Consider the following 12,985-nt stretch of genomic DNA (forward strand, 5'->3'; position numbering starts at 1 on the left):
GGGTACTCACTCTTAACTGAGGCCGTCTCTTCAGCTCCAAATGCTATTTTATTTTTAACAGTCAATCCTGTATTTAACACTGACAACTAGGAACTAAAATTACTGAATTCGGGAGGGGGGTAAAGTGTGTGCACCACCGTGTGTGATGTGTGCGCATTTGGCGGAGTTGTACACACGTGTGTGCATGTGTGTGTGGAGGCCCAGAGGACAACCTTGGGTGTATAACCACTGGTCCCAGTTATCTTTTTAGGCACAGTCTCTCACATAAACAGCTGCATACACATGCATATACTGCACACACAGTAAGAAAAGAAAAATATCAACTCCACAGTACTCTCCAAATCAAAACCATCTAGCTAGTAAATGTAAAGGGAAGGAGACAATCTGAAAATCAACATCTTGAAATCACCAATTTAATGAAAGCTTCAGATAAGACTCATCAATGAGCCAGGCAGTGGTGGCGCACACCTTTAATCCCAGCACTGGGAGGCAGAGGCAGGCGGATCTCTGTGAGTTCGATGCCAGCCTGGTCTCCAAAGTGAGTTCCAGGAAAAGCACAAAGCTACACAGAGAAACCCTGTCTTGAAAAACCAAAAAAAAAAAAAAAAAAAAAAAAGACTCGTCAATGAACGCCAAGGACATGGGTAACAGGCACTTGGGAGGTAAAGGCAGGAGAATTAGCAGTCCACAGTCATCTGTCACAGAATGAGTCGGGGCAGTGTGGGGTACTACACGAAACCCTGTCTCAAAACAACAGAAGGTTCCTGAGGAAAACCAGAACCATCAATCTTAAGACAGCCAAATGGGGTAGCTTACCTAGTGAAACTCTACAGAGAGAGGACGTGAGTGAATAAATAGGAACCAGCACTACACCAGCTAGGCAAACCCTGTCCGAGAGAGCTGCAGTGCCAGCTCCCATTTGCTCATTCACAGTCACCTGACCTAACTGAATTCACCATGTAAGCACCGATCCCGTCATTTCGCTGAGTAGCCCAGGTTGCCCCTCTGCACTACAGAAAGAAATGATCATTCCAGCACTCCAGAGGTAAAGGCAGGAGGGTCTGGAACTCAAGGTCAAACTTAGCTATAGGTCAAGTTCCAGGCCAGCCTGAGCTACATGAAACTGTCAGGAAAAAAGAAGGTATGCCAAGTGTGGTGTCACGCACCTTTAATGACATGGAACATGGGACACAGAGGCAGGAAATCTCTGTGAATTCAAGGCCAGCTGGTCTAAATTCAGAGTTCCAGAACAGGGATTGCATATCAGATATCCTGATACCAGATATTTACATTACAATTCATTCATAACAGCAGCAAAATTACAGTTAGGAAGTGTCAATGAAAATAATTTTTGTTTTGTTTCATTTTTCAAGACAGGGTTTCTCTGTGTAGCCCTGACTGCTCTGGAACTAGCTCTGTAGACCAGGCTGGCCTCAAACTCACAGAGATCTGACTGCCTCTGGGATTAAAGGCGTGTGCCACCACTGCCCAGCTAATTTTATGGATGGGGTCAGCACACCATGAGGATCTGTACTAAAGGGACACAGCCTCAGGAAGGTAGAGAACCTCTGCTCTAACCCTTAGTCTGTCCTTCTCCTTTCAGTTAGCAGTGCAGTCCAGTCATCCAGAACAGAAGCCTCAGAGTCATCCACCCCCAGTTCTCCCCTCTCCTCCCTGTTCCCATCACTTCTGCACAGACTGGAAGGAGGAGCAAGGCCACAACAGGAATGCCAATTAAAAGCCATCCCAGTTGTACGGATGAGAGCTGGAGACATCCTGAACTAAAGTGGCACCACTGTGGAGAGATGGAAAGACTGAAGAGACAGTATGGATATGTATCCACAAGACTTTTTATGACTGTTAGAGATTAAAGAATAGAGAAGACTCACTTCTTTAATATCCAACTTTTCAGCTTATACAGTTAGGTCATTCACAGGTACTGTTCACAGGAAGAACTACTCAGGAGTAAGAACCCATTTCCATGAGAAGACTATTTATATATATTTGGGGGTGGAGGTTTAAGACACGGTTTCTCTGTGTAACCCTGGCTGTCCTGGAACTCGCTCTGTAGACCAGGCTGGCCTCGAACTCACAGAGATCCGCCTGCCTCTGCCTCCCGAGTGCTGGGGTTAAAGGCGTGCACCACCACTGCCACCATCACCCCCCCCCCAAAAAAAAAAAAAAAAACTATTCCTTTGTTTTCTGTTTGTTTGTTGGCATTCGGGAACCAAGCCCAATGCCTCCTGAGAGCCTCACTCAGTGAGCTACACTCCTAGTTTCCTCACATTATTTCTGTTTGGCCATGGTGAACTTGAGGTGCTATGTGAGAATGAAGGAGCCTAGAGCTGAGGTAAGTGGTCAGCACTGAGGACCAAACCACAAAGTATCAGCCTGTAATAACAGATGCAAGGTCAAGTCATCGGAGTGGTGTCGGACTGCCTGGTGCTGCTTCTGAAATGCTATCTAAGACAACCAAGCAGAGGCAGCACGGGCCCTGTCTGGAGTCCTGCTAAATACAGATTACAGGCTCCATGTCCTCAGCCCAAACACAAATCCACGGAGTGCACTCAAACCGCATGCATGTGTGCGTTCCTCCAGTCCTCAGGCACACAGCATCTAAGTGTGCAGTGAGGAACGACTGTGGACATTAGGATGCAGCAGCTCATGAAATACAGAACATTTCTGTTCTCATAGGCATTAGGTGTAAGTCAGAAAACAGACAAGAAATAAAACAAGGTAACTTAAAAAGGTGGTGTGAGGGAGATGAGGTAGGTATATTCTTGTACTGTCTGAAGCCAATCTGGGCTACACAGTGAGTTTCAGGCCAGCCTGGGATTGTACCAGTATTGAATTTGTATTGGAATCCCCTTAATTGCTTTCTTCCTAATTATTAAGTCTGCGAAAGCTTTCCTAAATCTGAACCACTATTCCAGGATACCAAGGATTACTTGAGGCAACAATGATGTTCATATGTTAAAACCCTGCATAAATTATTACAAATGTCACATGAGGCCGGGCAGTGTTGGTGGCGCACGCCTTTAATCCCAGCACTCGGGAGGCAGAGGCAGGCGGATCTCTGTGAGTTCGAGGCCAGCCTGGGCTACAGAGTGAGTTCCAGGAAAAGGCGCAAAGCTTCACAGAGAAACCGTCTCAAAAAAAAAAAAAAGAACAAATGTCACATGAAACAATGTCAACAAAAATATGAACTGCATACTTAAAAACTTAGTCCTTTTCGTTTTCTTTTGTTTTGTTTTGAAACAGGGTCTCACTGTGTAGCCCTGGCTGTCCTGGAACTCATTTTGTAAACCAGGCTGGCCTTGAATTCACAGAGATCTGACTGCCTCTGCCTCCCAACTGCTGGTAATAAAGGTGTGTCACTGCCAGACCAAACTTATCTTTTTAACATCAACACTGGTATAACATTAAGGCTCATTTGAGGGTTTTGGCTTTTTTTGTGTGTGGGGGGGGGGTTGTTTAAACATCTATTTTGGGGGGGAAGGACCATTCCGGGAAGTCAGTTTTCTATATCCACCTTTAGGAGGATTCCAGGAATCAAACTCAGGTTCCCAGACTTGAGTAACAGTAGGAAGTGCCTTTAACTGTTGGGCCAACTTGCTTGTCCTAATCAAGCCTTTGGCAAAGACAAAAGTGCTTTGGAGATTATGCAATACAGGTTTTGTTATTACTAACAATACATTTCAGGTCTGGAGATAGAACTCAGTTGACATAGTGCTTGCTTAGCATGCTTGAAGCCTGGGTTCAAGGCCCAGAACCACATAAACAACAAAAAGATACAGACATGATAGCCTATGGCTACAACCTCAGTACTTGAGAAATAGATGCAGGATGATCAGAAGTTGAAGGTTAGGGCTGGAGAGATGGCTTAGAGGTTAAGAGCACTGGCTGTTCTTCCAGAGGTCCTGAGTTCAATTCCCAGCAACCACATGGTGGCTCACAACCATCTATAATGAGATCTGGTGCCCTCTTCTGGCCTGCAGGTATACATGCAGGCAGAACACTGTATATATAATAAATAAATATTTAAAATAAAAAAAGAAAGAAGTTGAAAGTTATCCTTGGCTAAATAAGCTGTCTCAAAAAATAGGGACCAGCAAGATGCATTTGACAATCTGAGTTGAGTTCCCAGCACCCACATACAGGATGGATCACCAGCTCTCCCTGTTCTCTAACTCCATACACAACACAGCATGTACACACACCCCACACACACCCCATAACAACAACAACTGCAGAAAAATGATATTAGGATGTGAACACACCAGCATACCAACGCCACAAAAGCAGTTAATGAAGACAAAACAGCTTATTCTATGTATTATGTTAGAACTAGCCAGATAGAGTAGCACACAGTCCTGTCATCCCAGCACCCCGGAGGCAAGGCTAGCCAGGGCTACACAGAGATATTGTCTCCAAACAAACAAATCTAAGCTACCTTCCTATCTCCATAATTAACAGATTTTGCCTGAGAAAATATGTCAAGGAAACTCAAAACAAAGGCCAAATTAAGAAAATTTTCCTATCTGCTTGTAAAAATAAAGTCACATAGGGACTGGAGAGGTGGCTCAGCAGTTAAGAGCACTGACTGCTCTTCCAGAGGACCCGGGTTCAATTCCCAGGGTCCACATGGCAGCTCCCAACTGTCTGTAACTCCAAGATCCGACACCCTCACACAGACAGACATACATGCAGGCAAAACATCAATGCACATAAAATAAAAACAAATTATTTTTAAAATGTGCTGAATTATAAAAATAAACAAATGAAGTCCCATATAATAGTGGACGGAATGGACAGAGTACCTTCACCGGAGAGCGACGGAGACAGGAGAGTTCTGTGCTGCTACAGCAGCAAGTGGGATGTCTCCACAGAGGTGAGGATAAAGCTCAAGGAAAACACTCAGGCCACTGGATACGAAGGTCTAAAATTAGCGCACCAACTGGATCCATGTACACATCTTGAAGCCCTGAGTCCGGCTGTCTCCTGCTCCTAAGGTGGCCCACACTCCATGGAAGGGACAACGTTCTTCACACTCACTCTTCCTTGTCCTTGAGTTTTTAAAACAGGGACTCAACACTGTAGCCCAGGATAGCTTCAAACAGATTTCTTCTTCCTGCTCTGCCTCCTGAGTAGGAGGAGGGCAGCTAGGCATCTACCCTCATGCCTGCCTTTTTAGCTCACCTTTAAAGGGTAAAGGACTTGCTGACCAGCTTGACATTGGAGTTCCCACACCAATGTTTGGTGGCTCACAACCACAACCACAGCAACTCCAGATCCAGGGACCTGGATGCCCTCTCTTGACCTCCACAGGATATAAACTTGCACATAAACGTAAGCACACATACACACAATTTTGAAATAAAATAAAATCTTTGGCTGGGAGTTGTGGTGCATGTCTAATTTCAGCAATTAGAACTCAGAAGGCAAAGGCAGGCATATCTCTGTGAATTCCAGGCCAGCCTAGACTACATAGCATCAGGTTAGCCAGGGCTACGGAGTCCAGAACTGTCTCAAAAAAGTAAAATCTTAAACCAGACGGTGGTGGCGCACACCTTTAATCGCAGCACTCAGAAAACAGAAGCAGGCAGATCTCAGTGAGTTTGAGGCCAGCCTGGTCTGCAAAGCAAGTTCCAGGACAGGCAGGAATGTTTCACAGAAAAACCGTGTCTCGAAAAACCAAAAAAATAAAAACAAAAACTTACAAAGAAAATTAGATAATTTTACAACATCCTCTCCTTTGAACCTACCAGGACAACATAACCAAAACACAACACTTTTCTTCCTTCCTCAAAATTCTACCTTTTGCTGAGCCAGTGAGACAAGAGGAAGAGCATTTGTCTCTCAACCTGACAGCCAAGTGCGATCCCTGGGACCCGCGGTGAGGGGGAAGGAGGGAACCTGCTCCACGCAAAGCTGCTTTCTAACGTATGTATATACACGCGCGCGCACACACATATGTACACACACACATATGTACACACACACATATGTACACACACACACACAGAGTGACAGAAACAGAGAGTGAGAGAAAATAAATCTTTTTTAATACAGGGTGGGTCTCAGGTAGCTCACGCTGCTCTGGAACTTACTTTATGAAGTAAGTAAAGATAACTTTAAACTCCTGATTGTCTAGACATCTGCTACCAGATCTTTTACCTAACACACTTCTGGTGCTATTAGTATTAGAACCAGATCCAGTCAACTGTTTACTAGATCCCTAATTCTTTCTCCGCAAACAAGCTGCTCTCTCGTGGGCATGCCAACTTTCAAACCTTTCCCACCGCATTCCTACAAAGTGCTTTTAAAAGATACCTCATCCTCTGCCTTCCTGAAGTGAAGAGTAGCCAAGAACTGCCCCAGAGAACAATCTCACCCAAGCCGCTCCAGCCAGGTCAGAGAAGGTAACTGAGGAGGAAACGATGAGGCATGCCCCAAAGTACACACGGGCCTGCTTCTTCTATCCTCAGACTTAATGCAGATTTATTGAATTCAGCTGAAAATGCTAGGGAAGGGAGTAAATGTTCTCTAAGACCAAATCCCCCAGTTAGAGAAAGTAATTTTATCTACAGAGATGGAGAACTATCCCCTTCTGTGATGAGGCCGAGACTGCAGAGACTCTCTTGTCTCAGCCAGCTATGAGTGAATCTCACGTGAGATCCGAGACCATCCCCACAGAGCTGGAGACAGAGGAGCACTTGTGGCTCTTGTGGAGGACTGGGTTTGGTTCTCATCACCCACACTGCAACTCACAACTGTCTCAACTTCAGTTCCAGATGGTCCTATGCCCTTCCTGGCCTCTGCAGACACCAAGCAAGTAAGTGGTACATATACATACACATAAAATAAAATAAATCTTAAAAAAAAAAAAAAGACTCACCAAACAAAAGATCTCACATTCCCTCCTGTTCTCTGCCAAGCAGAAAATATCCTAAGAGGTGGGGGAGGGGGAGTATTCTCCTCCAATGAAAACCTTACAAAGTCTTACCAGAAACTCACAAGAACACAGCCGGAGGCTGGAGATACGGCTCAGTGGTTAGAGCACTGGCTGCTCTTCCAAAGGACCCGGGTTCAATTCCCAGCACCCACATGGCAGCTCACCACTGCTGTAACTCCAGTTCCTGGGGACCTGACAACCGTGGCAGAACACCAACGCACATAAAATAAAAATAAAATAAACACAGCCAGGGAGCCTGTAACCTCAGCTGTTTGGGAGGCTGAGACAGGCAGTTCAGTGGAGCCTAAGAGTTCCTGGGCAGACTGGGCACCATCAGCCCCTCTCAGCCAGTCAGTCAACAAACATCCAGTCTGTCAGGCACTGACTGCATGTCCAATGTGCAGAAGTGATGAGGACACAGAATTTACAAAAGAAAACTAAAAATTCTGTCCTTGTTTTCAGCAGGAAAGACTGAACTTACACAAAGTAACAGGATGACAAGAGGTCAGGAGACAGGAAGTAAGAATCACACAAATTCTCCGCAATCCAGAGCGCCAGGGAAATGTCCCCGTTAGGGTCCCTGGAGTACCAACCAAACCTGACGGGGGTGAGATGACCCGAGAACACGGAACAGTGTGGAGTCGTCTACCAATAACCAGGAGACCCGTGTGTGAGTCGGGAGCGGGTGCTACTGACTCACAGTGTCAGACAGGTGAGTATCTCGTATTTAGCAGGGCGTCACGGTGTCACCTAGTGCTCGAGAGGCTCAAACAGGAAGACTGCTGGGAGCCTGAGAACAACTTGGGCTAGTGAGAGACTGTCTCACAGTTCGTAAACGAAGACTAGGAGAACCAGGTTTTACTCTGGAACAGGAAGCCATCCCTCTTCAGATTCCTTTCCTTTTTCTTTTTTGAGACAGGGTCTCTCGTATCTCCTCAGGCAGTCCTCAAATTGTGGAGGAGGATCCTGAACTTCTGATCCTCCTGCCTCCACCTCCAGTGTGCTGGTGTCACAGGAGGGCATACTATACCCTCCTGGCTTTACACAATGCTGGGCAATGATACCCAGGGCTTTGTGCATGCTAGGCAAGACTCCACCCACTCAGCCAAAATCTAAGCCCAAGGCATATGATTTTTATCACATTTATTTACTTATTATTTTTGCTGTTGCTGATTTGCTATTTTTGAAACAGGATACTGTTACAGAAACCAGGTTAGGTTTGAGCCCTATACCCTTGATTGGCCTCAAACTCAGGATCCCTAGTGCTGGGATTACAGGTCTATACTACTACTACCAACTTTATTAGGCGAATTTTTGCCTTATTTTTGGTTTGGTTTGTTTACTCCGACAGGGTCTCCTGTAGTCCAGGCTGACCTCCAACTCTTTATGTAGACTAGGCTAACTCTGAACTCTCAATCCTCCAGTCTTCACCTTCCAAACGATGATTACAGGTCTCATCACAGAGGACTATCTGATCAATTTTAAGTTTTGAACTTCTGCAGGTCAGTCAGCACAAAACAACTAGAAGTGTGTGTGTGTGTGTGTGTGTGTGTGTGTGTGTGTGTAGGCCTGGATGTTCTGGAACTGGCTTTGTAGACTAGGTTGGCCTAGAACTCCAGAGATCCTCCTGCCTCTGCCCTGCTGGAATTTCAACTCCTAAAGTTGGGCCTGTGCGGCGCCGGTAAGGATCTCTGTTCCAGAAACCACGGTGGAAAACAGCTACCGGAGAAGAAAATATACATCTAATAAGTGAAATGAAAGAACATAATTGACATCTTTCCACATCTCCAACTTTTATCTCGATGCCCCAGTCCTGTGGGATGGGTCTTTACTGAAGTAAGGGAAAACGCATTTGGAAAAAAGGGGCCACACATGACTGACATGTCAGTTTGACTATCTAGAAATACACTTAAAATGCTAGGAATCTGTGGTTTTAAGTGGTCCGTGTCACATCCCCCCAGCCTCCAAGTTGCCTACCAACATCAGCTAAGACTATGAGGACTCAAGTCCTGTGGGGATGGGGGGAGGGATACACTCAAGGCCACTCCTTCAACTAGGATCTGGATTTAAATTTTCCCTCTTTCCTCCCTTCTTCGGTTTTAGTGCAGTGCTTTTTTTTTTGGGGGTGGGGGGGAAGGTTGTGATTCGGTCAGGCATTTTATGCAAAACAATTCACTTCGGAGTAAACAGTCTCCGCAGCTACTGGGCTCCCGGTGGCCGGCGTTGAGACAGACAGGGGGAGAAAAAAACCAAAACAAAACTGCCGAGCCCTGCGAGGACGCGGACGGGAGTTGCGGGCTCCGCACAGGCCCAACTTCTCCAAGCTCCAGCACCTCCTCCAGCCCGGGGCCAAACTCCTCCGGGCCGCGCCGCGCCGCGCGTCCAGGGACAAACTCCGAACACCTCCGGGTCCCGTCCTCCGAAGGGCTCCGGGGCGGGCGGGCGAGCACCCGGGACCCGGCGAGCACCCGGGACACGCTCGCTGCCCTCCTCCAGCGCGGGCCAAGGGCGACACCACCGCCGCCGCCGCGCTCTCCCGGGAGCCCCCACCCCCGGGCCCGGGCCACAGGTGGCAGCAGCAGCGACGCCGCCGCCGCCCCCGCCCCGCCGGAGCCCCGCGGCCCCCCGCTCCGCGCGCTCCCGCGCTCGTCCGCCCGCTCAGCCGCGCGGGGCCGACCCTTCCCGGGGGCTGCGGCCCGGCCTCGCCACCCCCGCGGCCCGCCCGCCCGCCACGCCCCCTGCCCGCGCGCCGCCCGCCCGCCCGCCCGCCCCCGCCTCCCCGGCCGGAGGTGGCCTCACCTCACGGGGGCCAGAGCGGGGAGGGCGCCCGGTGTCCGCCCGCCGCCCGGGCCCACGGCCGCTCGGCTTGCGGCTCGGCCCCGACGGCCGGCGGCGGCGGCGGCGGCGCGCTCCTGGGGGCGGGCTCTCCGCGGACAGGGAGGAGGAGGGAGGGGGGGGAGAGCCGGGTCTCCCCGGGGGGGCCCGGGGCGGGCGGGGAGGCGGGGGAGCGGGGCGGGGGAGGGAGGAGGAGGGGGGAGCGGGGGAGAGCAGGGGGGACCCGAGCCCGGAGAGGGAGAGAAGGGGGGAGGGGGGAGAGAAGCAGAAGGGGAAAAGAAAGGCCCCGGCGTCCGCCCCCCGCTGCGGGCCTGCGCGCTACGTCACCGCGTCCGGCGTGGGCGTCAGCGCGCCCGGCGCCGCTCGCGTCCCCGCTTCCTGTGGGCGCCGCGCTCGCCCGGGGCCGCCGGCCGGGCGCTCGCACGCTCGCACGCTCGCACGCTCTTCACACACACACACCCCCCAACGCGCGTGCGCCGCTTCAGCTCGAGAACCGCCGTCGCCCGTGCACCGCGCACTTAGACGGTGACCGGAGAGGAGGAGGTCTGGCTAAGTCGCCCGAGGCTGGCCTCAACAGCACGGTGTTGTAGCCCAGGCTGGCCCCGCCCTGTAATCCTAGGCTGACTTTTCGCCGTTGTAGCCCAGGCTGGCCGCACGGACCCTGGCTCTGGAGTCCTTTCTCCTTCAGTCTTCTTGGGGCTGGCATTGCCATGGGGCTAGCTCGGAGCGCAACGCCTGCACCCAACATAGCCTTAGCACTCGCTATGTAGACCAGGCTGGCGCCGAACTCGCTGCGTCTGGCCGAAAGTCACATTCTGAGGCCTTCTCAAAGATCCGGTTCCATTGTGGATCAGTCATCTTAGATGTTTAACCTGAAGCGGGGCAGCGGTGGCGGTGGCGCACGCCTTTAATCCCAGTCCTCAGGAGGCAGAGGCAGGCGGGTCTCTGAGTTCGAGGCCAGCCTGGGCTACAGAGCGCGACCCAGGACAGGCACCAGAACTACACAGACAAACCTGTCTTGGGGCGGGGAGAAAGGCTACTCACCTTCCTCCAACCTCCAGCCTGGACAGGTAAATTCCCCACGTGGAAACAATTTATTCCTCGTGGACTCCCTACTTGGGACTCTAAGAGGACGGAGGTAAGAATTCTGAGAAGTCTCCCAAGTCCTTTTCCTGGGTAGAACTGATTGCAAAAACCGAGAAAAATCGAGACCGCAGGTCCGGTCCCCACAGTCAGTCTTGGCGCTGAGGACACAGGAACTGGTGTGTGCCCCAAGCTGTGCCCTGCTCTAAGTTATGTGGAACAGTGACTTTCGGGCCATGTCTTCTCCTGGGTGACACCATTTTACAAAGCAGCAGTTGGCTCCATTCTGAGTGCAGATGCAGGGTGATCCTGCATCTCATCTGTGCGTGTAGACACCATCCCTGTCCTCCACAGGAGGCACAGACCGGTAAATAAACTACTCCTGCAAGTAAAAAAAAGCACGCCTGCATCCCGAGGATATAGGTTGGGAACATACAAGCACATGGGTATATTAAAACCATTAGCAAGGGGCTGGAAAGATGGCTCAGTGGTTAAAAGCACTGGCTGCTGCTCTTTTGGAAGATCCAAGTGTGATTCCCAGCACCCACATGGCAGCTCACACCTGGCTGTAACTCCAGTCCCTCTGGCCTCCACAGGCACTGCACACATGTGGTCCACAGACGGATCTGTAAACAAAACACCCGGACACAAAAATAAATTAAAAAAAAAAAAGCTAGGCGTGGAGGCACACACCTGTAATCCCATCTCCATAGTGAATTCCAGGACAGCCAGCGCTATACAGTGAGACCCTGACTCCAAGCAAACAAGCAAAACAAAACAAAACCAGTAGAGGCCAGCAAGACCGTTCAGCAGGTAAAGGCACTTGCTCCCAAGCCTAATGGCGAGTGTTGGATCCCTGGTTCCCACGCGGTAGATGGAGAGAAACAACTTCTGCAAGTTGTTCACAGATCTCTACACAATTCCTGTGGCACCAGGACACACACACACACACACAGGCACACACTAGACAAACAAATTGTTTTAAAAAGTTCTAATTAGAAAGATCAGGCCCATCAACTTAATGAACATACCAGACTAAGGAAGAAGGGTCCACTCTCCACACATACACACCCTCAGTCACACAGTAGCTGTGTGACTGTATGTCCACACATACACACCCTCAGTCACACAGCTCCTAAGAGGAAGGACACCTAACTCTGTGACTCAATCTGACCACCAGGTCACATGCACCAAGGGACCTATAGGCAGAGAATGTCAGCTCAGCACAGTCCCTCCCCATTGGTGGATGCAGCCCACTTTGGTGGCCATCTGTCTTTCCATATTTCCATCCATCCGGTTTTTGAGATGGTCCTACACCTCGCTCTCCTGGAATCCATGTCTTCTAGCTCAGCCCTGAAGTTCCGCTAGTCTCCAGCAGCTCTTCAGCGTAGTTATTAATATCTAACCACCTACAGTGACTCTTTGTATCTGTGTCAGCTCTTGGCCTCTGTGTTCAATAGGATGTTCAAAAGAAACTTGATTACCAACAACCACCACGGGCGCTAACGAGGGAAGCTGGGATTGCTTGGTAAATTGCAGCCAATGAATTTATTGCAAATTTATTGCTTTGTTTTAATAATTCTGACACGTCGATCTGTGTTTCTGACATAGCACGCGAGCAACATCTGTTTTTGGACATTTCCTTTCTCTCCCATTTCCTTAGCTTTCAGATGAAAACTTTGACTCAATGGGCAAAATCCAACCAGAACTAACAAAGGAGGTTGAGCTGAGAGCATCAGGGAGGGAATATCGGGGTGGGTGGGCTTTAAGAAGAGCTGGGTCATAGCGGCCCTCGCCTATCCCAGCACTTGGGAAGAAGAGGCAGCCTGATCTACAGAGCTGGTTCCAAGGCAACAAAGGGAAGAAGAAAAAGAGGAGGAGGAGGAGGAGGATGCAGCTCTGAGGTAGTTATGACTTACTTTTTTTTTTTTTAAGAGTCACCCTTTCAGTCCGGTATGGTGGCACATACCTTTGCTCTCAGCAATTGAGAGGCAGAGGCAGGAGGATCATTGTGAGTCCAAGGCCAGCAGGGTCTACATAGCCAGCTCCAGGGCAGCCAGGGCTACATCATGAGATCCTGCCTCAAAACCAAACAAACAAAAGGAGTCACCC

General features: G+C 49.7%; 1 protein-coding gene across 13 annotated transcripts in view; it reads right to left on the bottom strand.

The window, feature by feature from the left end:
- Window positions 1-9,852, bottom strand: part of R3hdm2 (R3H domain containing 2) — a 119,602-nt gene extending 109,750 nt beyond the window's left edge. For 12 of the 13 annotated variants that reach the window (XM_028886244.2, XM_028886241.2, XM_028886243.2 and 9 more), the window contains exon 1: window positions 9,755-9,852. The gene's annotated coding sequence lies outside the window, so the exon portion shown is untranslated. The remainder of the gene's footprint in view (window positions 1-9,754) is intronic. The other variant, XM_037196695.1, reaches the window with a different exon arrangement.
- Between the last annotated feature and the right edge of the window lie 3,133 nt (window positions 9,853-12,985).

Source organism: Peromyscus leucopus, chromosome 18, assembly GCF_004664715.2.
Source record: "Peromyscus leucopus breed LL Stock chromosome 18, UCI_PerLeu_2.1, whole genome shotgun sequence".
NCBI lineage: Eukaryota > Metazoa > Chordata > Mammalia > Rodentia > Cricetidae > Peromyscus > Peromyscus leucopus.